Below are 14,726 nucleotides of genomic sequence, written 5' to 3'. Positions count from 1 at the left end.
ATGCATCTATACATAGACACATGTGTAACATATGTTACTATTTCCCATACGTTACACATATGTTATACATGTGTTATTCATGTGTGTTTTTCTATATGTATTTTATTCGTTGTTTTTAACACATGAGAAACATGTGTGAGGAAAAACTTTGCCATTATACATTGCGGATCTAAAATATTTTAACAGTGATGGGGGTCGGGAGTCGAAGAATACAGTAATTGTGTTTGCCAGGGGGGTCTGAGACATATTTGCGATAATGTTTCTGATAGTATGTAAATTTAATAAATTTTCATTTTTCAGGGGTTTGGCTTGGGCCGGGACCCTCCCCCTCCCTTTAGATCCGCGCATGTTATACATATTTGTAAATGGCTAAAACTTTACATGTAGTAATGAATGGATGTATAACTGAATTAATAAATTACCTGAAGCCATGTACTCTCTTTAAATATTGATTTAATAACGAATCCGGATTTAATAAGCCGGAAATGACTTTAATTTTGTCATTCACAAATATACGTCACATTTTTACGTCATGGAAGCAGAAGTTCAAGCTGCAGCTGCAGAATTAGCTAAAGGTAAGTGTTTTCATTTTCCTGCATTTCAAAATTGTATCGTACAATAGCCTGTGGTAATAGAGGAAACATACCGGGGAAATTCGAAATGACAGACGATAAACGATCGACAAACATCATTGTAGTTTTAAAAAAGAACTACTGGAGTGCAAGCAGTCTTTATGTTGATAAGGAATTAAAAGTATAACGTTAGCTATAGTAGTGAAATACCAATGAGTTAAATACAGTAGTTGAATCACACATTTATAGAATATTTCAGAAAACGAACGGCCGGTTACCGCGTTATTTTTAGATCTTTCAACGTGCTCAATGCTGAACATAGTTTTCCCGAAAAATCTCAGCAGCTAACGGGTTTCAGTTGAATTAGGATTATCAATTCGTATGGAGAGCATACAATATTTGTTGATCTGAAGATATATAAGATATAAAAAGTTAAAAAGTGAAAGTAGCAAAAGAACTAGAACGAAGCTTGTAGCAAAGCAACAAGTATTTCTTGGCTTCCATTTGCAGCTGAGGGAACAAAAAAGTCGTCTGAATTAAGTTATAGTCTTATTAAATTCTAATTGAATCATTTTTTTTAAAGTTTATAGGAATGCATCAATGGGACGGATGTAGGATATCAACTATAACACAGTGACATTGTTAAAATGTAAGTACATATATCATGGAATTTCAATTAAAATTTTTTTTTCAAACATAATTTTTATATTTATTATGATTTATATGTATGCATAAAATTTTTGGGAGTTGATTTTAATCAACTCTCCTATGCAGTTACTCTGGCAAACCGAAAGTGAAACAGTGTTTGGACCTAAGCACAAATCATCACGGCTTACAAGACTTAGATCTTAAAGATAACAGATAAATGTGGTGTGCTGTATGCTGAACCATTAATTTTCAAGGAAACGTATTTATAAATACCTTGAAAATAGTCAGGTTTTGAATAGTACGAACAATTTAGATATTTTTTGTAGTCGTATGTATTCCTACGCCTCATTTCAATTTAGTCTCGTTCAGCCATACGCTCGGTGGTATCCGTAAAGAGTCTCTCTTGGTACTCGGAGATTATCAGAGACAGCCGAGCGTCTGATTAAACGAGACTAGAGTGCAATATTGCTTGGATCCAGACATGTGTACAATTTTTAGAAATATTTCGATTACTGATACATAGTTTGATAAAATAAATTATATCTTTAAATATGACACAATATGATTCATATGGGGTTTACTCGAAATTCTTGTCGGAAATGTTCGAGAATTCATATTAAAAAAATGTGTGTAATTCAAATACAGATTAAAAACTACTTGTCATGCAAAAGAACATATCGTTGATTTTAAAATTAATAATAATCGATAAAATCAACTCCCGTCAGTTCTTCAGTACTTTGATTAACTATAGTATTGTAACGTGTTTTGTCCTGGGTTCTCAGGAATAATATATGAAATAAATTTTCCTCTAACTCTACCTGAGCTAATAATGATTGGTACAATGATTTTTCTCTAATTTGGTAACGTTTAAATCACTATCAATAATAAACGGGAATAATGTGTGAAGTTGGTTTTCTGTACTGTGTGTCTTTACCCAGTTCCTATTGAGAGAGAGGTACTTGGTGTCTCAATCGTCTTCAGAATTACTACACCAAGCACCTCACCTCAATTCCCTGGGTTTCTTGCCACTAGTTTCTATTTAACCCTACCTCTGAACTCTTCTCTCTTTCTTCTTTCTATTTTCTGTCTTTCTATCTTGTCCTTTCTACTTCACTGTTCACAGACGACTCTCCCAGACTCTACAGCACAGCTGTTTATATAACCTTGGAGTAGTCCACTCCAAGGGTAGTCAGGTTATTCCATTTCCCCACCCAAATCTTATTCACCACAACGTTTATTATAATAAGGCATAATCATTACAGTATAATATGCTTTGATAACACAAATTTACTGAAATATGTAACTCATTTTGATGTACACATGTATGTATTCAACTATCCTAATCTAGGATCAAGACTTGAGTTCAAAAATAGCAGAATAAGCTGCACTGTGGTTGCAATAATTATGAACAATAATGGTAATTGAATTAAGGTTCTGGCTGTATAGATTAATGTTAAGAATTTTATTACATTGACTATTTGTAAGTGTTTAAAATCTCACTTAACACAACTGATTCAAGCTAATTGACTGATAGAAAATTTGTATGCAAAATTTTTTTTCAATTATAAGATATATTTTTGTATCATGTTGATTTTTAAAAAATCTTATGATTGTGTCTTATTTTGAATTTAAAAATATGTTTAACATAAAAAATCATACAAAATGTATGTTGCACATTTTGCTGTGTAGCAGACAAATTCAAGCTGTAATTTAGACATATCCGAAAAGTATCCGGAATGTGGACTGTGCATGACATTTTTCACAGGGTGAAAAAAACCAAACATTTTCAAACATCCTTCAAAGGTGGTTTAAAGGGGACTTTAAGTAGTGTAAATGATGTAAGTTCATTAAACCACTTTTTGTTGCCAGTAAGCTAAATAGCTGAGCATGACTTGTAAAAGGTATCGTTTGTAATATTTTTCTTTCATTGCAGGTATCCCCAAAATCTTACATAAGACCTCTGAACAAAGAGCTTTAATTTTTTTCATTTTGATATTTTTATGCAACGATATTAGTTATTGTTATTGTTGAGAGTTACAGCCCAAACATGCAAGGTAAACCAAGAACTCTAGATCCCTAATTAAACAAGAGGAATGAATGTTCGTGTAAAATCGCGAGAACCACATGTCACGAATTTGAAACTATCGCTTTTTTTCTCTCTGACAGAGGACAGCTGTTGTGACAGCGTTTGCTCACTACCTGCCCTTGCTTCAGATTAAAAGAATCAAAGCTAATTTAAGACATGTGCATTTTATTTGCGGGTAAAATAAAAGAAAAAAAAGAATTACTTGTCTCATCACATTTTCATATTTTTATTAAAATGCCAGCAATTGTCTGCATCGAGTCACCTATTTTTGTATGTAAAACATCTGAATATACATTGCATAACCGGTAATCGATCTCTTCTGTTTTCTATACATTATCAGTGGTTATGCATGTAATCAATTTACTGGCATGAGTAAAACATGCATGCAAATTTTACATTTTACAGTGTGGATTCCTCATATCCTAATGATGCTTCGAATCAAAAATAGGCAACAATTGGCTTTTAGATTTTTAAGAGAAAGTTTAAAATGTAAAATTGTTAACAGACGACACACGACGATGGACAAAAGACCAGTTGCAATCGGTCAATTGAGTAACTCGGGTGACCTTAAAAACTTCACTATTCTTCTAATACAATCTGCTTTACGTGTACAATTTGATTGTGCAGATCTTCTTTATTATTATATCATGAGGTCTTAAAATTACGATTAAACCCATAGGCATTTTTGCCAGTTCCAGCCCAATCTTCTTTAAGTACCCTGTATAACAATAATGTTGCTTAATATGTGTATATTGATAGTCATTGCAGTTGTTTCTGAATCATTTAAATAATATTTCTAGAGAAAAAAAAAGATGCACAAAGTATGTGTACAAATCAAGATTAACTTTACATATTATAATTACATTTGCCTTTACCGCCGAAGAATAATTGCCCCGATTTCCAGGGCTTGAGGCTGATATGATTGATTACACGTTTGAAATTTCCTATAAAAAACGATAGTAAGCTTTAAAATATCTTTGCAAATCGAAAATAACCCTAAATATATTTTGGTTACATTTTACAAATCTGTATGAAATTACTTGTGCTGACAATTGATGCACAAATGCGAACTTGATGGGCCATTGGGAAACAACATAAATCGGTCTTTCTTTGTGAACACGCCTAACATTCATTTTTTAAAACATCAATTTTATGTACGAATCAAAGATTTGAATAGGGGTTTTGCCACGCATAGTCACAAAATTTCATATATTTTTTCTATCGATACACCAAGGTGTATATGGCAAAAAGACACTAAATATTTAATAATGAGTTAACCACTGACAGGGTAACTGGGGTTAAAAATAGAACAATTTAAACTATAAACTACTTGGAAGCCATTTAAAAAGTCTTTGACTAATAAAATACGCTATTAAACATATTAAACAACCTCTGTTATATTGCTAATTTTCAATTTGAAGGAAATTGATTGAGAAACCATCACTTAAGTGTTACCATGGATCATCGAGTTTTTTTTTTTCAGCCCAATAGAGGCTTTGCATCAAGGTAATCTTGTTTAATGATGTAATAGAACAATAAATGAACTAATTAGCTTTAAGAAAGTGCATTTCTTCCTTTTTGTCTTTCATATCGTTCTTTGCAAATGTTAATTCATATTCATGTTTGGAAATCTCAACCGTAAATATCAAAATAAACACATTAATTTTGGAATTCAAATATTAGTTATTTTTGTATACCTAGATTTTTCCTAATATTGGCAACATATCTAAACAGTTGCCTGTTTGTTAAGTTGAATGTTTTAAACATACTCCATGTTGTTTCCGATGCAAATATAAACATTTCTCAAAGTCATGGAGAAGAATATTGATAAACATAGCAAAAACAAGAAATTCTTAAGGTTTTAAACAATTTAATATTCAGAATGCTTTATATTTCAAGGAAACATAAAAGAAAAGATGGATCTTGAAAAAAATAATTTTAATTTATGCATTAAGCATAAATTTGGATCAACTTTAATAGTAAGACAAGTCTAATTTTGTTATGAATTGTAGAAAGCGTTTTTCTCTACTGACACAAAATATATTTGTGTGTGTGATCGTAGAAATATGACCACATCCTTCGCATAGTGTTGCTTTTCTTGGGAAAACTTCCACAGCTGACGCGGTAAGGATTGAATTTCCCGTCTAAGTCATTGAACCCAGGAACAAACCAACCAGACCATGCCCCGCTAAACCATCGGATTTGGTAGGCAGCAATTGTCCCCTTAAGCATTAAGTAATCAATGTTGCGGTAAAGACCGATTTTCCACTCACATTTTAAAGTTCTTGGTCTTATCACCTCTCTGCACCGAGGCTGGGTAGTGATATCGTGGACAACAAGATCGTTGTAACCCACTACCAAGGAGATGATCGCAATGGCAAACAAGCACGCCAACAAGTTTTTGGTCATTTTACTATAAGTGAGCTTCTTCTGAAAATTTAGAAAAGGAATAAAATGTCAAGAGTCAAGTTTGTAAAATAGAATAATGCATTATTCCAGATATTTATAACGAATTCAAATTATAGTCTTACCTTCTACGAAGGCGTTGCATAAATGTGCGAAAGCGTTATTTTCGATCGATTATATATATTTATATATATATATATATATATATATATATATATATATATATATATATATATATATATATATATATATATATATATATATATATATATATATATATATATATATATATCTTTTTAAAATTATAGGTGGTTAACGGAGAACTACGCGAATTGCGTGCACAACGTGTGTTGATAAACTTGTAACCTAACCGCATGCAGCATATTTTTACATCGATCAAAGTTTGAATACGACCCAAACTTTTTTCAAACAATCAATATATTCCATTGTTATTTCTAAATGGGTATGAATACATGTTTTTTAGAATTAAAACTAAACAAACTTAATAAGGCATAACCCAAACGATACTACTCCATGTATGTTGTAAATTCTTTCAAAATAAATAAAAATATAAACATTTAAATGTTTTTCCATAGGATAATGGGATTTGAAAAGGAATAAATATTTTAATTTGTAAGATTTTTCTAGAAACTGTGATAACGATGTTAGTGCTCAAACCTGTTCATGCTTTAAAGCATGATTGTGTGTTAAAGATTGAGTCGAAAATAAACACACATATGGGCTCATACAACATTATTTTTCCCGATTACGACAAAGGACACGGCGGAACTGACCGGTCAGCAGAGGATGTTCACTCCTCCATGGCACCTGAATCTACGGTCCGTGTTTGTTTTGCTCCTGTTTTGTAATTTTCCTTTGGGCTTTTGATTTCGAACACTGTTCGTTATCACCACATGTCATTTCTAGCATACACTGAATTTGACACAACGTAATTGGACAATATATTTTCCAACGTTTTAATAAGTTAGCATTTTTGTTGATATATACCGTTGCGCATTATAACACACAAATTGTTATTAAATTACTTGGTGTAAGTTTGGATTTTCTACAACACTGAGACTTAACATTCAGGTTGAATAAACACTTTTGCAAATGTGAAAAAACTTCCATAGTTTGAGGAAGTGTAGAGAAACCTGGTCGCCGATGATATAAAATAACTGATTCATGTATATCACTTTATGTGCCGTGTCCAAATATCAGAATATCAAGTTTTTTGTTTTAAAAGAACGTGACAGTACCCCTAGTGTACAGATGAAAGAAAGGAATAACACAGATCTATAGCTTGGTAAATTTCATAGAGAACAATGATAAATAATGATTAAAGAAAATAGAATTGTCAAGATTTGAAGAAAATGTTAAAATAATCAAAAACTAGGGCAAACTCTAATGTACAAAATAGCGTGTAATGAAAACAAAATTCGACATTCTCAGTAATTCACTCTACTACGTAACATATATGGTGCTATTAAACTGAAATTGATACTTAGATGCTGCGGAGTTTATTATGTTATTAAACAAAATCGATTGAGTTTTATTTCTACGGGGCAAAAATACGCAGATTAATTTTTACATCTCCATGTCACTTCATGTTATGCTGATACTCCATCATTTTACAACTTCTTGTATTTACTTCTAAATTAAATAATATAAATCATTCACGTGCTCAAACTTTCTTACCAGTTAAATCTTGCTGAGTATTTTTTGTAATTTTACCACATATCGACATTATTTTTATGCATCAATGAAAAAATTGCAAATTTTATTAATATACAAACAATTCGTAAACATTGGAATTTAACATCCAAAATATTTGTAAAAACTTCCACATTTAGAATACACAAATCTGATCACTATATTTCTAATAAATATGAAATTTACCTTAGAAATGATCTTCGTACAAAACTGGTTCCGTTCAAAATAAGCATAACTACGTTTACACGTTATCTTTTCAAACAATTCTTTTTCTTTAATGCATATAATCATAAATTGTTGTAATATTTTGAATATCATTTGTAAAAAAAATATATACCACTTAACATTATTCTTGAAGTGTGTATAAAATTTTAAAGATCAAGAACTCAACAACCATGTCTTTCTTAATGCTTAAGGGTTTAAAAAAATGTTTTTTTAATTCATGGAATACGAAGAAAAAAAATAAATATTTAACTGATGAAGATAGCACAATAATCAAAATCCGCGACAATATAACCTTCCTGTAATACATGTACCGGTATGTATCTATTTAATGTCACACTTAGTTTGCTTAGTTGTCTACTGTACCCTGCTCTAAAACTACATCCCTTTTAAACATACACACCCCTGCGAATGTGTTCGGAATGTTTTCTTTATCGTTGCTAAGTAAGTAATAAATCCAGAGGTGCTCGAATGAAAGTTCACGAGACTTCACCAATATTTGTTCACTTCCTGTGAAATTTCGAGCGGAAGTATAAGTGATCGGATAATATTCTCAAAATACGTAAGTACTGGTCGTTTTTCATATCATATCCTACTGTGATTTATGTTAAAACGGGAAAAGCTTTCAAGATGTATGTCTTATTTTACCATCTAGCAGTTATTTATATTAAACGATAATATTCAGAACAGAGTTATCGTTCGTGTGCAAACACGTGTAGAGTGGTTGAAAATATAACCATTGGGTTGCTTAATAAATTCATAGCCATGTTTGATGCTTGTGGTGTGCAATACCATGTTTTAAAAAAAAAAAATGGGTGTCTGTTTTGCATTAAAACTTAGTATATCGAGCCATTTTCAAGGTACATTCTGCATAAAATGGTATAGTCTGTTTCACTATTGATGTTATTACTAGGTCAGGCGCGGATCGAAAATTAATCCTCAGGAGGGATCTCTTTTAAGCATGTTAGTTGTTGCAACAGCAGACAAAAGCTAATTTTTGTATAGTCACATTTCTTTCTAGAACACATTTTATTCACCAATTAATGAAGATAAAGTTTAAAATCAATAAACCTCTAGATTTTATATTTGACTACTATATTAAGAACCTAGATACATGAACTGTGAAATAGACTTTATACACGAGGTACGATTTTTACTGCGAAACTGAAAGGGTCAAATAAAACCACATGGTCTAAAATTTGAATGACAATAACATTCGCAGGGGTGATACATGTATATGATAATGTTCTGTAACACATTTGAAGCGTCAATTTAAATGGTGTATTCCCTTGGCCTTGGGGCCGAATGCAAAAGGTGGCTAAAAAGTTCTCAAACGTCAGTGATAATTGATCTTTATTACAAGATTGATTAAACGTGATCAGGAAGTAAGGTTGATGAGCCAGCAAATATATTTGTAGAAAAAAAAATTCTTCGTTACCAAATCAGTGGGGGGCATCAGCAAAGGAATTGTTTCCTTGAGAGTTAACAACCCACTTAATCACTCTTCCAGGGTTCATTAGGTATATTTGTGAAAGGTCAGTCCAGATAATCAATCGCAACTTCTTGGGCCTTTTCGTCAGAGCTCGGAAAATCAGCTCAAATGTATAAACATTATTGGATGTTAGTATTTAATACGAAATGGAGTCGCTTTCCTTAAAAAAAAGTAGCGGGTTGACAGCCTTGTAGGTCGCTTCTATTGTATACTTTAGGGTAGAGCTTTGTCTTTAATGAAGTTAACATCTCAACAGATCGTGAAGTGTGTTGTGTAGACTAAGTTTTTAAAAAATGGGATTTATCATTGACGCCCATATAATACATTCTAGGTGTTTTCCCGAGCTCTGCCGGAAAGGACCGAGAAGTTGCAATTGTCCTTCAAGTTTTTTTTACAATTATGGGAGAATTACGGGCTTTTTATAGTTTCGGTGTATAAAAAGCAAGACGTTATCTGAATACGATCATTGATTCTTTAGAGATTAGGGTTTCTAATTTGCAAGTTTAACGTAATATATTTTGCAATCTCTTGTGCATTTTCGGCTATCCCAAAATATTACGTAATATTATTAAGTTTCCACTCGTGTATTTTCAATTATCCCAACATATTACGTAATATTATTAAGCTATCACTCGTTTGATTTTCGGCTATCCCAACATATTACGTAATATAATTGTTTTCTTTTTCCTTTATCGGCTATCCCAACATCTTCTTTACTGCCTTGTCATACTGCTTAACTGGCAATATTTAAAATAACAATATCACATATATAAATGTGTCAGGTGCATGTATGTTTCATTTGTTATTTATACATGTTTGTACATAAATAATGTTTACAACTTCATGTTGTGGTCGGGGAACTAAGATTTAGCCAGTTATAGAAAACAAAGTGCTTTATGTTTTGAAAGTTTATTTTGTTTAAAATTATCAATGTTTTAAAAGTTGTTGATAAAGGTTTTTTTTTGTTTTGTTTAATTTCGCATACATTCCATTTTTAAAACATTTACCTTCAAAGTAACTTCAGATATTTAGCTCATCTTTATTTTTAAAAGTCTTTAAACTACACAAACGCATTTAGATACCTTTCTCTTTCAGCTGGTCAAAGAATTTTGTTAGTCTTGTGAGAGGAAAGAGAGGCACATTACTACACTTAGGTAACTGTTCTAAAAATGTTAAAGTCAATTTGCAGTTTTTCATTAGAAACTAATGGTGTTTACCTTGCATTGTGTGAACTCGCTTAACCTTTCACGTTACTTGTCTGTATCACACAGGGCACGTTACATACATTCGGCGTGTTTGAAGTAGAACCATTTTAACCAGATCTTGGACTTTTCATTGGACGTAGCTTTTTATTTCTTGCGTCAAAACATATTAAAAATGACGCGGTTTTAAGAGAAATATGCACCGATTGCGTAGTCTTAGCTCAAAAGCCAGACAAATCTTGTTGATTGCAAAAAGCCATTGCTGAGAGGCCAACAGTGAAATAGACAGGCCAACGTCACATTACTCATTGACACATGTACCCAAAGTCAAAGCTCATGTTAAAATGGTTCTAACTATATACTCGTGGATCACGAACCTTTATTTATGTGATTACATTAATACTTGTTATTTGTTTCTCAATGGATTTTATTTATAATTGCTACGTTTTTCATCAGATGGTAAGAATAAGGCGATAAACAATGTTACGTGATATGTAAACGAGTCTTATAAGATGTGCTTAATTATTGTACCAAGCTCCACCCATTTTATTTTACCTTTTAAGTGAAAAAAAACCATCAATTATGCGTCATTTTCTACAATTAGAAACAATTCACTCTTGTTTTAGAATTATCAGAATCACATTTGATGTTCTATAAAAAACTGCATGACAGTAGACTGCTGACATATGTTAAGGTATAGCAACCGTTTCATAGAAGATTGTACGTAAAATAATATAAGTAAATATAGAATTTTGCTAAAATTAATATTTCTTTTAAAATGTTGAGATAATCAAAAAATGAAATAAAGTGTGAATTGTATGTAATGATTATACAGATGATATTACCGAAAGATAGCCCATAAAAGCTTGTGGAAAAGCTTATTTCCAGTGGGGTCCTTATACACGTATAACAATTAAGTTGATTGCAAAAGAGACAGATTTACACAATAGAATTAAGGCAGGATACTGAGGACCTATATTCCGACTACATAAAACCATTACATATAAATACATTTAAGCTTCTTTTTTTAAATAACAGCTGATCCCGTCTCAACATACTAGTATGTCTCTACTACTTCTTTTTCCACAAATATATATGTATCAATTGTTCATTGTAAACATGTGAAACATGTACACAAAAATTATCTCTCTCTTAAAGGGGCATGGTCACGATTTTGGTCCAAAATTATTTTTCTGATTTTAATATTTACAATGCTTCAGTAAGGCATTTTTAAAAGGCAACCGAAATTTGATTGTCATTTGTTAAGCTATAAGCGAGTTACAGAGCTTGAAATTCTTTGTTTTGTCAACAAAGCATTTGTTTACATTTTAAACGATGAAGTGAAAATTCAAGGTTCAGACCTAAAATAAATCGGATAATTGTTTAGGAACTGTTTATCTGTGCTTAAAATGAATGAAAAGATAGAAAAATAAGCTGGAAAAAGATTTGTTTACTGTATATTGAACTTATGTTTACAAAAACAGGGCACGAGCCTTGTTTACATGACAAAGAATTGTGAGCCCTATATCTTGCTCATAACTCTATGGAGGACTCTCAAATTTTATTTGATCATTAGAAATGCAATTCTAAACCATTGTAAATAATAAAAACAGAAAAACAGAATTTGACCAAAATCGTGACCATGCCCCTTTAAAATATGGAATACCAGTTTTGTTATATTATTAGTATAGTTAATTATGCTACGACTTTCTATGGAACTCGTTAGTGTCAAAACGTTAAATTATGGAAATAATATTAAATTTTAATGAAAGCCTATCAGCGCTAGGTAGAAACTGCGGCTGCCACATAGTTTATATGGCGGGGGCCTCACAATTGTTTTTGCAGCTATTCATTTGGCGGCCGCGAGATAAATTTCTGGCACTAATTATATGGCAACTTCCTTATAATTAATCTGGCGACTACCAGATAAAATTTTGGTCTTGCTTTAGAGTGTTCATCAGCATTTAGGACTGATACATGTCAATGCAATCGGCAACGTTAAGACTGAAAGGCTCTGTAGCCCTCTGGTCCTGTGACATCCTTCGGCTTTTTTTGGAACCAGAAAGTTGTTTTAAGCAACGGTAAAAAAAAAAAAAACTACAATAATAATATGACTATTTTCATTTCATTTCATTTTATTCAGGTAAATCTATAACAGAATGCCATGGTTACACATATAAAATATAAAAGATATAACAGATAGGAAAACAGACATTATCTCGGCACTATGCAACTTAACAACGATCAATTTGTTCAATTATTATGATATAGATTACATGACATTCAATTGATATTACCGAAAGATAGCCCATAAAAGCTTTGTGAAAAAGCTAAGTTAATAGCAAAAGAGACAGATTTACACAATAGAATTAAGGCAGGAAACTAGATCACACAAGATAAGATAGAATTTATTAAAGTTGGGTTTTACAAACAATAAACATTAGCTCCGAGGAGCTTTTTTCCGACTACATAATACCATTACATATAATGACAGCATGCAATATACAATATCAGTTTCACATTACAAAAAACATAACTGCAAGCAATCTACAAGGATACTTTAAGACAAATAGATGCCACAAAAATTCTGACTTGCTGGAATCAAACCTTTTTAGGAAATTTAGCGACAAGCGTAACAGTTACAACAGTTTCCTTACCAACTACGTATGTTTGATTTAGATTGATTAAAAGAGGTGATGTTTTCTTGATGACTCTGTTAGAAAATTCCATATTTTTACAGATTCAAATCTTAAAGAATTTAAACCATCTGTTGTCGATCTTACTTTCGGTAAAGCAGATGTATTTGTCTATCTAAAAATCCAAAACAAAAAATGGCATTTCTTTAAGTATGACGTTTACTCAGACTGAAAAAAATCCACCGATGATAATGAAAAACCATCTACTCTATATTATAGACATTTGATTGTAGTACTATTTTTCTCTTTCAAAAAAGTAGGTCAATGACCTACTTTTTGAGTTATTGGCCATTGAATATTTTTTGAGAAATCAAGAAAAATCCCATAAAATTTCACACTTCAATTTAAATTTTCTTCATTGAAAATATTTTATTTATAATAAAACAATTCAAAAATAAAATACAGTTTTTGAATGGTGTTAAGACGTGTTAATGTTTTCCCTTCTACACTTGTACGTTCCATTGTCACCCCGTACAGCAGGACGGAGAGATGGGGCGATTGAAATTTTCTTGTAACCCAAGTCTTAAAAAATCTGATATCTATAGGCAAACATATGTTAAAAGGAAATATTTTATTCAATAATTTAAGCGCATTATTATGCGTTAAAATGAAAATGGGATAACATTTCTTGGTAAATTTTAAAAATTAGTTGACAAATATTTGTTGTCCCATTTGATTCAATTTTTTTTATCGTTTTACGCTTTTTACGTTGTTAACGTTTCATCACTGAAAACAAGAAGCGGATCATAGTACAAAGGTCAGGCAGAACAACGAGACTTGCAAATACACAAATGATAAATACAGCCACAGATCCAACATAAACCACCTCTGGTCTTGCATCCTGTGCCGAGGTTTTGCTTCTAATGTATTTAGATGTCTTCTTTTTCGAGATTGTTAGGTTCTTTACAATGTTATCTATTCTTTCCTGTACTGCCTGTGGTGTCATTGTAGCGTTGGTCTCGATACAGGTACAAGTACATGGTCCAGCTCGAGTACTGTTGAATAAAGTTGACTTTAATGTGGTCGTCGAAATGGTTGGTGTACTCAAAAAGGTAGAAGTGGTAGACAAAGTATGTGAAGACAAAACCGTGGTAGTAGTTGTTTTAGACAAAGCGTTGGTAGTGGTTGGTATTCTTGAAGTAGAGGCAGTGGTTTGTGAAGACATAATTGTGGTAATGGTTGATTCACTTAAAGTGGTAGAAGAGGTGGAAACAGTTGAATGAGACCAAGTCATGGTAGTGGCAGGTTTACTTGAAGTAGTGGGAGTATCTTGTAAAGGCAATGTGTTGGTACTGGTTGACGTTCTTGTAGTGGTAAAAGTGGTTGGTGAAAACAAAGTGTGGGTTGTGGTTTGTGAAGACAAAATCATGATAATGGTTGGGGTATTCGTATTGGTAGAAGTTACTTTTGATGACAAAGTGTCGCTGTACTCGGAGTGGTAGAGGTCGTTGACGAAGACAAACTTGAGGTAGTGGTTTCCGTTTTTACAGTGATGGATGTGGTTGGTGAAGAAATAGTAGACGTCGGCACAGTTAAAGTCGTAGTTGCAGCGACTAAAAAAAAGTAAAGGCACTTGATTAAAATCCGTTGGGAAGGGAAAATACATTTGGTCTTTCATACAATTGATCTCTAATAATCTTAGAATATGAAAAATTGCTAAAACTTGATTGAAGCTACATATATAAAAAA

At 32.1% G+C, this 14,726-nt stretch overlaps 1 long non-coding RNA gene across 1 annotated transcript; it reads right to left on the bottom strand.

Moving 5' to 3' along the window:
• Nucleotides 1-5,156: 5,156 nt before the first annotated feature.
• On the bottom strand, nt 5,157-5,876 carry LOC136276510 (uncharacterized). The gene is made up of 2 exons (XR_010714990.1): nt 5,838-5,876; nt 5,157-5,736 (listed from the first exon to the last, which is right to left on the bottom strand). It is a non-coding gene; the product is annotated as an uncharacterized lncRNA (long non-coding RNA).
• Nucleotides 5,877-14,726: the final 8,850 nt, after the last annotated feature.

Source organism: Magallana gigas, chromosome 6 (genome assembly GCF_963853765.1).
Source record: "Magallana gigas chromosome 6, xbMagGiga1.1, whole genome shotgun sequence".
Lineage (NCBI taxonomy): Eukaryota > Metazoa > Mollusca > Bivalvia > Ostreida > Ostreidae > Magallana > Magallana gigas.
The sequence above is the reverse complement of the archived record's forward strand: the minus strand, read 5'-3'. Positions and strand labels throughout refer to the sequence as shown.